Here is a 15799-nt window from a genome sequence, read left to right as displayed (position 1 = left end):
GAGTACGTCTCTCAAGCTCCTTGGCCTAACGTTCACAGGAAACATGAGTTGGAACAATTACATCGAGAGCATTGCCAGGGCCGCTGCGAGGAAGGTGGGCTCTCTCTACCGTGCTAGAAAACTTCTAACACCCGAAAGTATCTTGTACCTCTATAAGGCCACTATTCGCCCATGTATGGAGTATTGCTGTCATATTTGGGCAGGTGCATCGGCTACTAGTCTCTCGCTCCTTGACAGGGTTCAAAAGAGAGTCGCAAATCTGGTAGGTCCTAAACTGGCATCTAAGCTTCAGCCTCTGTCCCATCGTCGAAACGTTGCATCCCTCTGCCTTTTCTACAAGTATTATAATGGTGAATGCTCTGATGAACTGCAAGCACTTGTGCCCCCACGACGTGAACACTCTCGACAGACCCGATAAGCTGCAAAATCCCACCCCACACTGTAGAGATCCCTAGATGTAAAAGATCTTTCTATTCCAGTAGTTTCTTCCCCAGAACTGCTAGACTTTGAAATTCCATTCCAGGTCACTGCTTTCCCAACTGCACTGACATGCATAAGTTCAAGTGCAATGTGAACCAACATCTCGCTGCCCTAATCCCTACATAGTTCCCCAGTAGATGTTTCCCCTGATAGTAGCCCCCTACACCAAAGTGGCAGTGTGCCTTGTTTGGGGTGAAAATGTAATAAAAAACAATACAAAAAAAACAATAATAATAAATAATAACAATAATAATAATAATAATAATAATAATAATAATAATAAATAAAGAATAACAATAATAATAATAAATAATACTAACAATAATAATAATAAAAAATAAATAATAAAAAAATAAATAATAATAACAACAATAAAAATAAATAATAACAATAATAATAAATAAATAATAACAATAATAATAATAATAAATAATTAATAACACTAATAATAATAAATAATATTAACAATAATAATAAATAATACTAACAATAATAATAATAAAAATAAATAAAAAATAAATAATAATAACAATAATAATAAATAATAACAATAATAATAATAATAATAATAATAATAATAAATAAATAAATAATAACAATAATAATAATGAATAAATAATAACACTAATAATAATAAATAATACTAACAATAATAATAATAAAAAATAAATAATAAAAAATAAATAATAATAATAATAATAATAATAATAAAAAATAACAATAATAATAATAAATAAATAATAACAATAATAGTAATAAATAAATAATAACAACAATAATAATAAAAATACTAACAATAATACTAATAAAAAATAAATAATAAAAAATAAATAATAATAACAATAATAATAAATAATAACAATAATAATAATAATAATAAATAAATAAATAAATAATAACAATAATAATAAATAAATAAATAATAACAATAATAATAAATAAATAAATAAATAAATAATAACAATAATAATAATAAATAAATAATAACAATAATAATAATAAATAATGCTAACAATAATAATAATAATAATAAATACTAACAATAATAATAATAATAAATAAATAATAAAAAAATAAATAATAATAACAATAATAATATTAATAAATAAATAATAACAATAATAATAATAATAATAAATACTAACAATAATAATAAAAAATAAATAATGAAAAAATAAATAATAATAACAACAATAATAATAATAATAAATAATAATAATAACGATAATAATAATAATAAATACATAATAATACTAATAATAAATAAATAATAATAACAATAATAATAATAATAATAAATAATACTAACAATAATAATAATAAAAAATAAATAATAATAACAATAATAATAAAAAAATAATAACAACAATAATAATAACAATAATAATAAATAATAATAATAATAAATAAATAATAATAAGTAAATAATAATAATAATAATAATAATAATAATAATAATAATAATAATAATAATAATAATCATCTGAAGCGTACAAGAAAAAAGATATATAAATCTTATTACACGAACCAATGGGTTGAAACTACAAGAAAACCTATAATCTGACAATCGCGCCAAAATAGTGGCAGTACCAGCCTTTCAAACACCACAGAAATTACTTGTAACGAGTCAAGGAGGATGGAAAAAAAAACAAGGGAGTGAGCGCAAGTATTACTGAAAGATAATTGAAAGGAGGGAATCTTGGGGAGGAGTATTGCCAATTTCTCCGAGAAAATCAACGTTCGTTACATGCAAAAATAAAGCAGTGTAAACGACTGTTTCTATAACGCAAAATTATTTTCAACAGTTATCAAAAAAAAAAACAACAAAAAAAAACAAAAACAAAAAGTGATGAAACTCATTCAGATTCCATGGAATACCATTTGTTGTTGCCAGCGTGTTTTTGGTAAATAATTTATTTACTACAAAGATCTAACAGAATTATCCATTTCTGTACACATCTTTTAATGCATACGATCACTTAAACACACATACACACAGCCTAATATTAAGGTCATCTATAAATGTACAGGGTGTGATAAACCTGACATCCATTTATGATGTTCTGTTGTTGGGTGAGGGGGGATGCTATTATACAATCAGATACAATGGAGTGTGTAAATATACTAGATCATCTGTAAATGTTGAATGTGAATGCAGTAACAAGTCCTGGGAATATATACCAGAAATAACACTCGGAAATAAGTTATACATCATTCAATGTGACTATTCAATCCCTACAGCTATGTACTTTGAAAACGAAGTTATAAAACCTGACATAGTGATATGGGACAAGAAGGAGAAAGAAGCAACCTTAGTAGAAGTCAGTGTCCCGAATAATGCTGGCTTAAACAGAGCTGAAAGGGAAACCATAACGAAATACCAAGGATGCACAACATGAAAAGAAACTGGAATTTTAGGAAGATCTCCACTATTCCAATATTTATAGAATCAACTGGACTCACAAAAAAAGAATTTCAAAATCTACTTGGTAAATATACCTGGTGAACTAAGTGCAAGAGAAATAGAAACAATTGTCTTTTTATGACGGTTAGAATCTTAAAAGTTCTTTCGTTTTAAATGTATGAGATAACGAGTGAATATAGTGCATCCAGTTGGATGCCCCATCCCCAACTAGAACAAAATTATAAATAAATTGAAAAAAAAAGAGAGAGAAACATTTGTAAAGGGGTTGGGTGATCATTAAAGATTTTTCTTGTCAATCGCATTGTCACTTACGAAGATAATAATGAAAAAAAAAATAACATAAGTCAGTCGTGAGATAGCATATCTCTGCCTGACAACGTAAGAATGAGTTAAAGGTTTATCTGAGCTTTACTCCTCTATATTGCATTAAGCTTTCCCGAAGTTGTGCTATGGAAACGTGTATAACTTAAAATAAAACTATTTATCGGATCAGGCTGAACTTTTGCATAGCAGTTACTGTTATATAAAGGGCATCCGATTCATGCATGAAATTTGGAAAACCGGAAGTTGAAATTCGGCCAAAATATCACACTTGATTCAACTTTCCAAGGTCAAGGTAAAATGTTCAAGATCAAGGTGGTATAAGATGCAATACTTTATTGGCTATATAAACCAAGTAGCGAATATTTAGGAGGAAAGCTGGTGCGACCGGATCAAACTCTCTGAATATACTGATTTCCTGAATAAAAATGCACCAAACATTGATGCTATTGGGTTCCTTCCCTTTCCCTTTACGAAACTCAATCATGTTCTGCAAAGTCTAAAAGAAACAAAACATCCATTAAAACCAACCAATGCAAAAACTATGAATAAATATTTGAAGACATTAAAAACTGGAGGCATAAAAATATTCACTAAAATGACCGGATTCGGCAACAAATAAGTACTAACTACCTTTATTTTGTCCCTTAGTTCTCACATTCCATAAGTGATGTTTCTGACAAAGAGGAAAAATTGCTGTTTTCTCGGTCAGACTGTATTCCATCTAACACTTGTCGTTGCAAAGTTTTTAACATTAAAGTAGTATTTTCCTTTCCTTCTATTTACCCCAAGCAAGTCATCTTGCCACGATAAGAGATTAGTAGAGGGGGAATAATTATAAGGGCACAACCTGGGCGGAGGCAACAAGATAGTTATGCCCATTTTGATTTTTACACATTCATACAGTTAGGATCTAAAGAAGCAAGAAGGGAATTATAAAGATCAGCTGTTTGAGTAAATAACCAATAAGAATAGAAAATGATCCGACATTTAAGGATTTCTACAGTATTTAGCGAATAACAGGATGGGTCAAAGGGTATTATTGCTTAGGGTATACAAGTGCAGTACGTTACTTAGAGCACATTCCTGAAAGTACTTATAAAACTAGTTAAAAGGATACAATTGGTTCTGTGCTTGTATCAGTGATAGAGACGTTAATAAGACTCTTTGTGTGTTTCTGTTATGTATTTCTGTAGCTTTTTGTATCATCTGTCACAATTTTCAATGCTTACAAGTGCAGGTCATTCTTTTCTTTTGCCGTTTTTTTTTTTTTTTTTTTTTTTTACTATAGAGTCGACAAAGATAATACTTAGCAGTTCTGTAACACGAGGGTTTAGTCTCTAGTGTGACCGACCATGTGTTACATAAATGTCTTGGGAGCGGCGCCAGACATGACAAAACTGGTGTACCCGGGAGAGTTTAACCTTTGTCATGAAACGTCCTGGGAACGGTAACCAATTGACGTTTGCTTGCAGGGAGTTATCTGGGTGACAATTTTAACCAGTGTTAAACAATATTCTTCTGTAAATCAAATGGTGAAGACACACCTGAAATTTGGGTGTGGCTTTCTCCGCGCTCCCAGCTATGGTGGGGGGCACGACAAAACAACACAGGGGCACTACGAAATAGTGCCACAGTTAGTGCGTCGTGCATAGTCATTACTTAGTTGGCCCATTTTTCTTTAGTGTGTAAAGAGTCCTGAGTACCTTACCAGGAATAGACTTTAGGAACCTTCCAAAAGTAAAACCTCCTATTGTTTTCAACTAAAAAATTTGAAGAGCCACGTAGACGGGAGTGGTACAAATAAAAAGAGCGACTTTTTGTGCCCGGAATCAATTTTTCTACATAGTCACCACCATTCTTAAGATACTTTTGCCAGGCATTCAATTACACATCTCTGCTTCTTGCGCTCAATCATGACAGCGGTTGCTTTCTTAGAGTCTCACACCGGTAACATCTGCAAAATAGAGGTGCAAACTTTCAGGCCATGGATGCATGAGCTAAATCATTATAACAATGAAACTTGTAATGCCCTCTAATTTATTACCTTGGAACGATCTCGTATGAATAAGGATTTTTTTGTTTGTTTGTGTAAAGATTTCAATTTTTGTTATGGTCAGTTCCTGCTGCTGCCGCTGCTTCTATTGCTAGTGTTTTTTTTTTCTGTTGGTGAAGACAGGGAAAAGGTTGAAGAGGAGCATGATGTATTCGAACGAATCAGATGACTATGTTTGCCATTTGTTTCTTCGGTATCTTTCTATTTAGAATTATTTCTAGAAAGACATCATGTACTTATGGGAGATACAATATTCCTTAAGAGAAAGTTTTTAGAGGAACGAACTGGATTCGAACTTCTTGCTTTCTAATGTGTCTAGCGATGGCGTGTACACACATTAACAGTCAATGTATGATGCAGCTTACCGAACTCTGTCATTTCGACCGTGGTCGCAAAATGATGACCGACACATTCTAGTTTTACTAATTAATATTTTTACTTTTTTATTCATTAGCGATTTAAGACTATTCATATACATGGATTGATTGCTTTTGTCTTTGATTACTGCAAATGTCTACATAAAAAGAAAATAGGAAAAAGGGAAAAATATGCCTCTCTTGACGAAAACAACCTACCTCAGCTCCACAGCCAACAGAGTACGAACCATTGTTCCTCTGTTTATTGAGGAGCGACTAATGTCCTGTGCAATTCTAAGAAGTCCATCTTCCCAGACTCTTGTTTTCGGTTAAACTAAGTTTATTGCTTATTGCCTGAGGTGCCCCTATCAGGGAATGCCAACGGGGCTGCATAGACAATTCTTAATAATCCAGAATGCGCTTACTTTACGGGCGGTTGTTTGACTCTCTCATGTCTTCCGACCTTGTGTCACATCTTCCAGCAGATGTCACCTCGGAGCCTACAGATACATCAAACTTTAATACAAGAGGTCAAGAAGAATGCAGTCGAAGCTGCTTCAACTGTCGCTATTTTGGAAGCCAAACATTTTCGCCCACTAACTGCATTACAAATTAAATCAAGGAAAAGTAAATAAATTCGTATTATTTGGATCTTTCTACTGTTCTCATCTTGAGTGTCATTTTCACAACTTTTTTTTAAATCTTACAACCCTCAGGAAAATATCACTTTTGCGATTGATTTTTCCAAGAATTCTGGGTTCAATACCCGGTGCGGGTGATTGAAAAAATACAATTCGCAATTGCTTATTACTAGGGCTGTGACAACAGCATATTTTTTAAAATTGTTTTGACTCTTGAATATATATCCGTTAATATCTTAAATGTTTTTATATAGACGAATGTGGTTCTCGGTTGATTGACTGTGTCGGATATATACTCGAGAGTCAAAAGAATGAAAAGAATAAGCTGTTGTCACAGCCTTACTTATTACTAAGGACATCTATCTGTTTGATGGAACGAAAGCATGATACCCCCGTGAAGTAAATAAACGGTTATGTTCGAAATTCCGTTCAAATTCCCGAGCTCGACAGAAACATTCCTAAATTCGACAAGATACACCTAAAGAAGGCTGAAGGTTACACTGACCGAAACATTGTGAAAACAACACTTAAGATGAAAACAGTAGTGAGAAAAACTCAGATAATACGAATAATCAATCTGCATCTAAAAAAAATCCCCAAAGAAATAAACTTTAAAAAGACATAATAATTTTTGCAAAAAGAAGTATTTAGAGAATGTATGCATAGTTATTTGCATCTTCTGCAAAAGGTTAGGCACGAGGTCGGATGGACTAAGTGAGGAATACGCTGATCCACGAGAATGCCTTAGTAGCCCCATCGGCAGGACTGTCTAAGTCGATTAGCAATAAACTCTTTCTTAGATAGGTGCTGTGTCCAGGACAATTCTTTGAGATCAGTCGGAGAGTGGCTTTATTGCTATCCAGCTAATGTATGCTTTATTATGACAGTGGCTTTATTGCTATCCAGCTAATGTATGCTTCTGTTCATTCTGGGAAGGTGGGTATCCTATGAATAAACAGAAGCATACATTAGCTGGATAGCAATAAAGCCACTGTCCGACTGATTGCAAAGAATTATCCTGGACACAGCACCTAATAAAACTGTAAATACGAGTTAAATAATACTTGTGCATCGTTAGTTTAGCCTATATGATTTTAAAGAATAAACCCTTAAAACAATTATATATTCTTCATCTTTACATTTTTTACTACTCTTTTTGTATTCTTTCTCTGCTTTTTCGGAATAAAATCATGCACTATAGGGAGCCGGCTGTTGTATTGGTGTAACATACGAAACATTTCTATGTTTTTCCTTTTTTAGAGACATTCTTTGGTGCCTTTTCTTTTGAAAAATAAACATTACCTCGAAATATTAGACCGCCACCATTCAGGTTACATCAAGCAGTAAGTTCATATTTACTGATTTGTGTTGTGATTATCTTGAAAAATAAATAAATATATAAAAAAGTAACAAAACAAATAAGATTTTTCTTTTGTCCATTTTTTTTCATACGTCACATCAATACAAGAACCGGTTCCCTACATTGTTATATAGCCTTCTTATACTCCTCCATATATATATATTTACCAGCAATGCTTCAAGCAAACTACCTTTCTCTATTTAAACCATGTACTGTTTATGCAAATAAACAACATTTAACAGAAAAAGTCTGTAAAGCTGAATCGAATAGCATAAAATAATGGAAGGAAATAACACCTATTCTTTATTATAACTACGCGGTATAAGCTTCTCATGTGTCACCAATGCAATATTACCTTTGTCACTATCCTCGGTTCTCACTACATCTTTCCCACGAAGTTTACTTTTCTCCAGCAATACTGTTTTTAATACAGAACTCAGGGGCAACGTGCTTATCGCGGGGTCTTCATTTAGTGGTAGACTTTTCTTTAACAACGCCGTTTTCAGTACCAACCTTCATCGCTAAATGATCTTAACCTACAACTGAAACAAGCCTGACAACATACATCTCATCTATAATATAAATCTCACATGTCTGTTTAAATGTATGTATGTATGTATGTGTGTATGTATTGCTGGCAAAAACTTTCGACAGAGGCAACGGATTCCTTCACCCTCAACTGGGCACTTTTCTACAGGGAGGGGTCGCTTTTTTCGACGATATTTTCGAAAGTCATCGTCTCTTTTCGATTGTCTAGCCTTAATTTAAACCTACGCCACTTCCAGTTTGGCGATGGGCGAGACAGCTAATGCGTCACGTTTTTTTTCACTTTCTTTTCCTTCTTCGCGGTACGGGTTCGAGCCTGTCATCCTACTACCACTTTTTTGCGCTCGCAATTTTCCTTTTTTTTTTTTTTTTGTTCAACCCTTACACACACCTCCACTTTCTTCTCCACCTTCACGTCATGGGTACGAGGCTGTCTGACTACTACAACTTTTTTTTGTGCTCAACACACACCTACAAATACCCGCCCAACGCCGGGCACCCATGCTATATTTTATAGATAGCAAAACACGCCACCTACACGTGATTTATACGGATAAATACTCTTGTTCCAGCCTGTATTTGTTATTTCTAACGCCCAGATTCTGTGTGCCAGGCAGAGATAGACACTTTCATAGCAGTGACAAGGTAAGTCAATACTATATTCAGCGCTAAATCCAAGTTATTGGATCATCACGCCTAACATACTAACCATAACCCTAACCATACCACCATTATATTTGTGAGTTGCATCATTGCTATGTTGAAAATAATGGAGATAAGAAATCTCCTTTATCATCTCTATTACTTATGAAAGTTAATTGTACGCAGTTTAAATTGGTTTTCTTGTGTGAACTGATAATGTTGGGAATTGTATACACCCAGAGTTACTTACCACGGATAACACATCACGTAATAAGTTTCGGGATTAACATATGGATATCACCACTAATAAACATCCATATTTTTTTTTAATAAATTACTAACCTTCAAATAGCTTATGTCAGAATCTGAACACAACTGGATTATTAGTTTCCACAAGTGGCAGTTATTTAAGTGAAAGTACTGTTGATAATTTTCAAAACAATGAAAAGATCTGAATTCATCATGTGATAAGATGATAGCGCCTTCTATATATAAACATGAGATAATCTCATATCATGTGATAAGATGATAGAGCCCCCTATATATGAAAATGGGATAATCTTATATCATGTGACAGGGTAATACGCGCCCCCTATATATAAACAAACGATAATCTTATATCACGTGATAAGATGATAGCACCCCCCTATATATAAACATGTGATAATCTCATATTACGTGATTAGATGATAGCGCTCCCTACATATAAACATGTGATAATCTTATATCATGTGATAAGATGATAGCGCCTCCTATATATAAACATGTGATAATCTTATATCACGTGATTAGATGATAGCGCCTCCTACGTATAAAAGCCGTAAACATTTACAAATAAAACCTGCGGATTTAACTTTTGAGGCGCATACATTTAATTTGAATTAAAAAAACACACACACAAAAAATGGAATCAAGATTCATGATATTATTTAAACTTTTCGGAAACTGTTCTGATCTTGAGTGTTCTTTTTATAACGTTTCAGCCGATGTAACCTCCAATCATTTTTCAGGAGTATTTTGTCGAGCCTGAGAGTCTTTATGTGATACTGGGAAATCTGCACGGAATTTAGGGAGGACTCCTTTCTTTAATCTACGGGAGTAGCATGTTCTCGTTCTATCAGCCATGAAGTGGTAGAAGTCTTAAGTAATTCGAAATTGTATGTTTGAGTGTCATCCGCACTGAGGATTGAACTTTCAACATCCAGAAGAGTGCAACTTACAAGTCAATTTTACTAAGCACATTATCCACTACGCCACGGGTCCTTACGTGATTGTGTCGTATACCTTTTTATATTGACATGACTATGTAATATTAGCATAACTACGTCCTCTGTTCTGGTTTAATTCCTTCAGTATCTTTGTTCCGTGCAGCTCCTTTCAATGGCGGAAAACAGACTTCAGTATCAGAAAAGATTCTAACAGATAGAGAAATAAAGAAAGAGAGAGAGAGAGGGAGAGAGATATGCAAGAGAAGATAAGTGGATGATACATACAAAGAAGAGAAATAAAGTAATTCGCACGTGTTGTATATATACACGAATGAGATAGAGGGTGTTATATCAGTTGACCGTTAGAGAGCAAGATTTGGTGTAGTATATGATGAGAGATTGCTAGAAATAAAGGAAATTATGATAGTAGCGCAAAATAAATTAACGTGAGCTCGGAAAGTATAATTTGCTTTATCGATTAACGTAAATGTAAGTAATATTGTGAAGTTCTAAAGACTAAAAAGTGATAAAACTAGAAAAAGATAAAAAAATAAAATACTCTTCTTATTTGTCATTAATTTTTCTAGTACAAATAGTTCTGGTCCAGCATTAAATTAAGCGTTAATTTTTATTTTATTTTATTTGGTTCTAAAATTGACCAATGGACAATACGTAAAACTTTGTATAGTTCATCAGTCAAAGTGTTATTGACGTTGGATCAAAAGAATGTTGCGATTTCCCTTTTATCCAAATTGTTTTTCAAATAATCCTTTATAGTATTAAGTTTTATTGGTCATTATGCAGATTCCAACTGAGATGTCTTCTTCTTCATATTATTATTATTATTATTATTGTTATTATTGTTATTTTTATTGGTATTATTATTATTATTGTTACTGTTATTATTATTATTGTTATTATTATCATTGTTATTGTTATTATTGTTATTATTGTTATTTTTATTATTATTATTATTGCTATTGTTATTATAGTTATTATTATTGTTATTATTATTGTTGTTATTGCTATTATTGTTTTTATTTTTATTGTTATTATTATTGTTATTATTGTTATTATTAGAATTATTGTTATCATTATTGTTATTATCATTATTGTTATTATTGTTATTCTTATTATAGTTATTATTATTGTTATTATAGTTATTATTGTTGTTATTGTTATTATTGTTATTTTTATTGTTATTATTGTTATTATTGTTGTTATTATTGTTGTTATTATTATTGTTATTATTGTTGTTATTATTGTTGTTATTATTGTTATTATTATTGTTATTATTGTTGTTATTATTGTTGTTATTATTGTTGTTATTATTGTTGTTATTATTGTTGTTGTTATTATTGTTGTTATTATTGTTGTTGTTATTATTATTGTTATTATTGTTGTTATTATTGTTGTTATTATTGTTATTATTATTGTTATTATTGTTGTTATTATTGTTGTTATTATTGTTGTCATTATTAGTTGAGGCGAATTTTTATTGATATTCTTTTCCTTGTTTGCTTGTTCCTGCGACGTTACAAATGTTGCAAACTAAGTATAAAAAGACTCAGGATAAAATGTACTTCCAGAACAGTAGCTAAAGCAAAAGATATCGGGATTTGAAAGAAACAGCTTACCTTGTAAGCTCGTATATGATCTTGTTTTTTTTTCAGCTGTTTTCACTTGTAGAGTAATCCATGTCGGTTATCAGGTGAGAAAACGGACTGTTTCAGGGTCTTTCGCCTCTGAGTTTATTCTCTGGTAGACTTGTATATAATCGTGTTTATTGTTTCTATTAGTGGAGTACTTAATTTCATTCCTCAGTTTATTCAATCATAGACTTGTATGTAATCGTGTTTTATTGTCAATTTTTATTTCCATGGGTTATTTCATTTCGTCCTCCAGATAATATTGGGTCATTAAGAGAGAATGCGCACCGTTTCGGGACTTCTTCTCTACGGCTTGTTCGCGTATCGACTACCCTCACTTATAAACATATTGAGATTTCAAACTTAAGCTGAAGAAAATGAGACTTCAAACTAAAGTAGAACGAACCAAATTGACGAGCCATATACTAAGAAAAGGCATCTTTACAGAACAGTTTCTAGTTAAATTGTACTTATCTTACTACAGCCTATATACTTTATAATTTGCAGTATAACAGTTGATTATTTTTATTTTAGTCTTGATCTTATGTTTCAATTTTTGATTTAGTCTTCAGTGTCTATGCTGATGAAGAGACTTTATTTTGAATGAAAACTTTGTATCGTCTCGGAAACGATCGTACGCAACGGATAAGCTATTTATGTTAAATTCTCGAAGCCTAGGTAAGAGGTTACTTTTAAATAATATTAGTGTACAACTATGATTATTAAACTGACAAATACATTTATATATGCCTATATTTTATAATGTCTTAAATTTACATTTCTACTGAGCAACGTCGGAACACGGGTTCTGCTATATATATATATATATATATATATATATATATATATATATATATATATATATATATATATATATATATAATTTGATTAGTTTTTTTGGAAAAAGAATTCCAGCAGAGTGCTCAATTAAAAAGAAAATCCAAATTTTAAGAGCGTACTTATATTTTGTGTACAGAAAGTTGTTAGTTGAGACAGGTCATTGGTACCGTCGGTTTCAAGCCCGATAATAAGGCCCGTTTAAGGTATCCTTATCGAGCTCTCTTCAGCCAATATTCGTTTATTATATTGTTTAATCTTTTCGGGAATCATCAGTACATATATATATATATATATATATATATATATATATATATGTACTGATGATTCCCGAAAAGATTAAACACTAGTGTTTGTGGTTATTTAATAATTATTATAGTAAATAATAACGTCAGTACTTTAAGAAACTTGTTTCTTATCGTTTAGTACATTTACTTATAATAAAGTCGGTCAATTTAGCTTATACGCGCAGATCGTCATATAATGATAGATCACTCTGACTGACGTTAAAACCATTTAATAAGAATAAGACGTTAAAACCATTTAATAAGAATACGACGTTAAAAATATTTAATAAGAACTGTATCTCTCGCGGTTGAGGGTAGCCGATTAGTTCGGGTCCTTGCTAATGAAGCCAGACATGACTTCTGTTGCCGGAGATCGAATCTCTCGACTGGTGTTAATCGTGACACCCTGCACTGATGATTCTCGAAAGGATGAAACACTAGTATCTGTGGGTATTTAATGATTATTATAGTAAATAATATATATATATATATATATATATATATATATATATATATATATATATATATATATATTATTTACTATAATAATATTCAACAAGAAGTCAGAATGATTTATTTGCGCGTAGGTTAGCTGCTCTTTTTTAATTTACTGTCAGTCGTATGTATGTGTGAGAGACAGTGTGTATATATATATATATATATATATATATATATATATATATATATATATATAAACTATGTTAACTCTGTTTCGGAATTTTTAGATAGATGATTATTCGTATTATTTGGATCGTGATTACTATTCTCATATGCCAATACTCATGGCGCAACGGGTAAAGTACTTGGTGTTGTATGTTATGTTACGCTTTTCTAGAAGCTGAAAATTCAAAAGAAGCTGAAGATTCCATAGAAGGTGAAGATAGTCAAAATACTCTTAGAATTTCTACACGACTGATGGAACGAGATTATCCTACATCGTGGAATAAAGTGTTCCGTTCGAAATTCCGCGCATATTCCCGAGTTTAACATAAAACTTTTCAAGTTCTACAAGATACCCCTGAAAAAAAAATGGGAAGGTTACATCGATCGAAACGTTGTGGATTTGAACTCAAGATGAGAACAGTAGTCCTAAGAACCCAAATAACACGAATGAGGTTAAGCCTTATTATTAAATTGAGGCTTCCGATTTGTTCTTTTGTCGCTAATGTTAACGAACGAAGTTGAAACACGTTTTCTTTTTGTTTATGTATTCCTGGAATTGAACCAGACAGAAGTGATTAATATATCCAACTATTTTGAAAATGGCTGCCTCTATTGCACTAACTCTGACCCCCTCCCAAATAAACAATAATTATTTAGACACTCATTTCCAACGTACATATCGTAATAATAATAATAATAATAATAATAATAATAATAATAATAATAATAATAATAACTAACGGGACCTGTGGAAATTCCAGAGTGGACTCTTTCATATGTAATATATTGATGTTGGCATTTTGTGGATGTTTAACGTAAATGGAGATACCCTGATATTATTTTAGTTTTTTAGTTTGTTTTTTTTTTTGTTAAAACTGCAGCAGTATACATCTAAGTTAGCAGGGACACCCGGCATGGTCTGGTCGTAAAATACGCTTAAATATGATATTTTAATTTATGCAGATTTCGTATATATTATTATAAGAGTCAGTTTTCGATCCATTCTTATATATTATAAAGTTGTGATTTCAAAAATAAAAAATATATCCATATGGCTTAGGTGCATCACCTTGAATCGAAACCGAAACTTATGAAGAAAAAAATAAATGTATGTATATAAAACTTGAGTTCCTTCAGCTGTAATCAAAACTGAAACCAAAACTTATGAAGAATTCTTGGTAAAATTATTTATTACAAGAAATGGAAAGGCATAACAATTAAACGACAGACACTCGGAAGAAAAAAATAAATGTAACACACAAAATAACACACACGCTATCGTATTAATATATAGATTAAAATATTTTATGTACAACAGCCAGTTTTTATGAAACTATTTTAGTTAAAACAATGTTGTAATAAAAATAATTTATGTAGAAAAGGGAATTGTCATTTAATATATATATATATATATATATATATATATTAGATATATGTTTTTATAAAAAAAAATTATGTACAAAACCAGTTTCGTTTCGCTGATAACGTATCGCTTTTTTGCTTAGCAACGTCAAGGCTTTTCATGAAGTTCGAGATTTCATAACAGATAGGCATCTGTGCTTTTGTTTGCACAAAACTATTGTAGTAGTAGCAATAATATTTTAATTAACGAAAGCATCAGCTCTCTTTCTCTCTCTCAAAAAATAAAAATTGTAAAAAATAAACAATGAAAAAAAAATAACTGCTCAATTTTTGTCCCAAATATTTTAAATTTCAAAACTAAGAGCGTCCGCCAACCGAGAGATTTGTGTTATCGTTTTTTTCTACGGAATAACTAAAAATCAATTATTTCTTAACAACGCATGCATTAACCAGAAAGATAAAACCGTAAATTTTGTAGAATTAAAAACAAATATAGTGGTGAGAACACGCTAATCGAATGCCGCATGGAGCGTTCGTAAATGTGTATTCTGAAATAATTGTCAATTCCAGAATTAAATTTCAACCAATGAAATTTGCTGGAAAGCGTGACACAGAAAAGAACACACACGCTATCGTATTAATATATAGATAACAAAGCGGAATAATTATCTGTAAATAATTTATAACATTTTGTTCCAATTAGAATATATTGATGTGAATTAAGCATATAATTTCACCTCCATCAATTTACATATGGGCACCTCATTATATATATATAAATATATATATATATATATATATATATATATATATATATATATAAGAGCAAATAGTTAATAAAACATGTTAAAAACACTTTGAAAAAGAGTTAAACACATATGTAATTTCAAAAAGAAACACTAAATAAGTGGATAGTTCTTAATTCGCGGAGTTTCGAAGAAATACTTTCCTTCTCATCAGAGGGTA

This window comes from Euprymna scolopes, chromosome 30, assembly GCF_053919585.1.
Source record: "Euprymna scolopes isolate OS-2025 chromosome 30, ASM5391958v1, whole genome shotgun sequence".
Taxonomy (NCBI): Eukaryota; Metazoa; Mollusca; class Cephalopoda; order Sepiida; family Sepiolidae; genus Euprymna; species Euprymna scolopes.
This window is presented reverse-complemented; position numbering follows the sequence as displayed.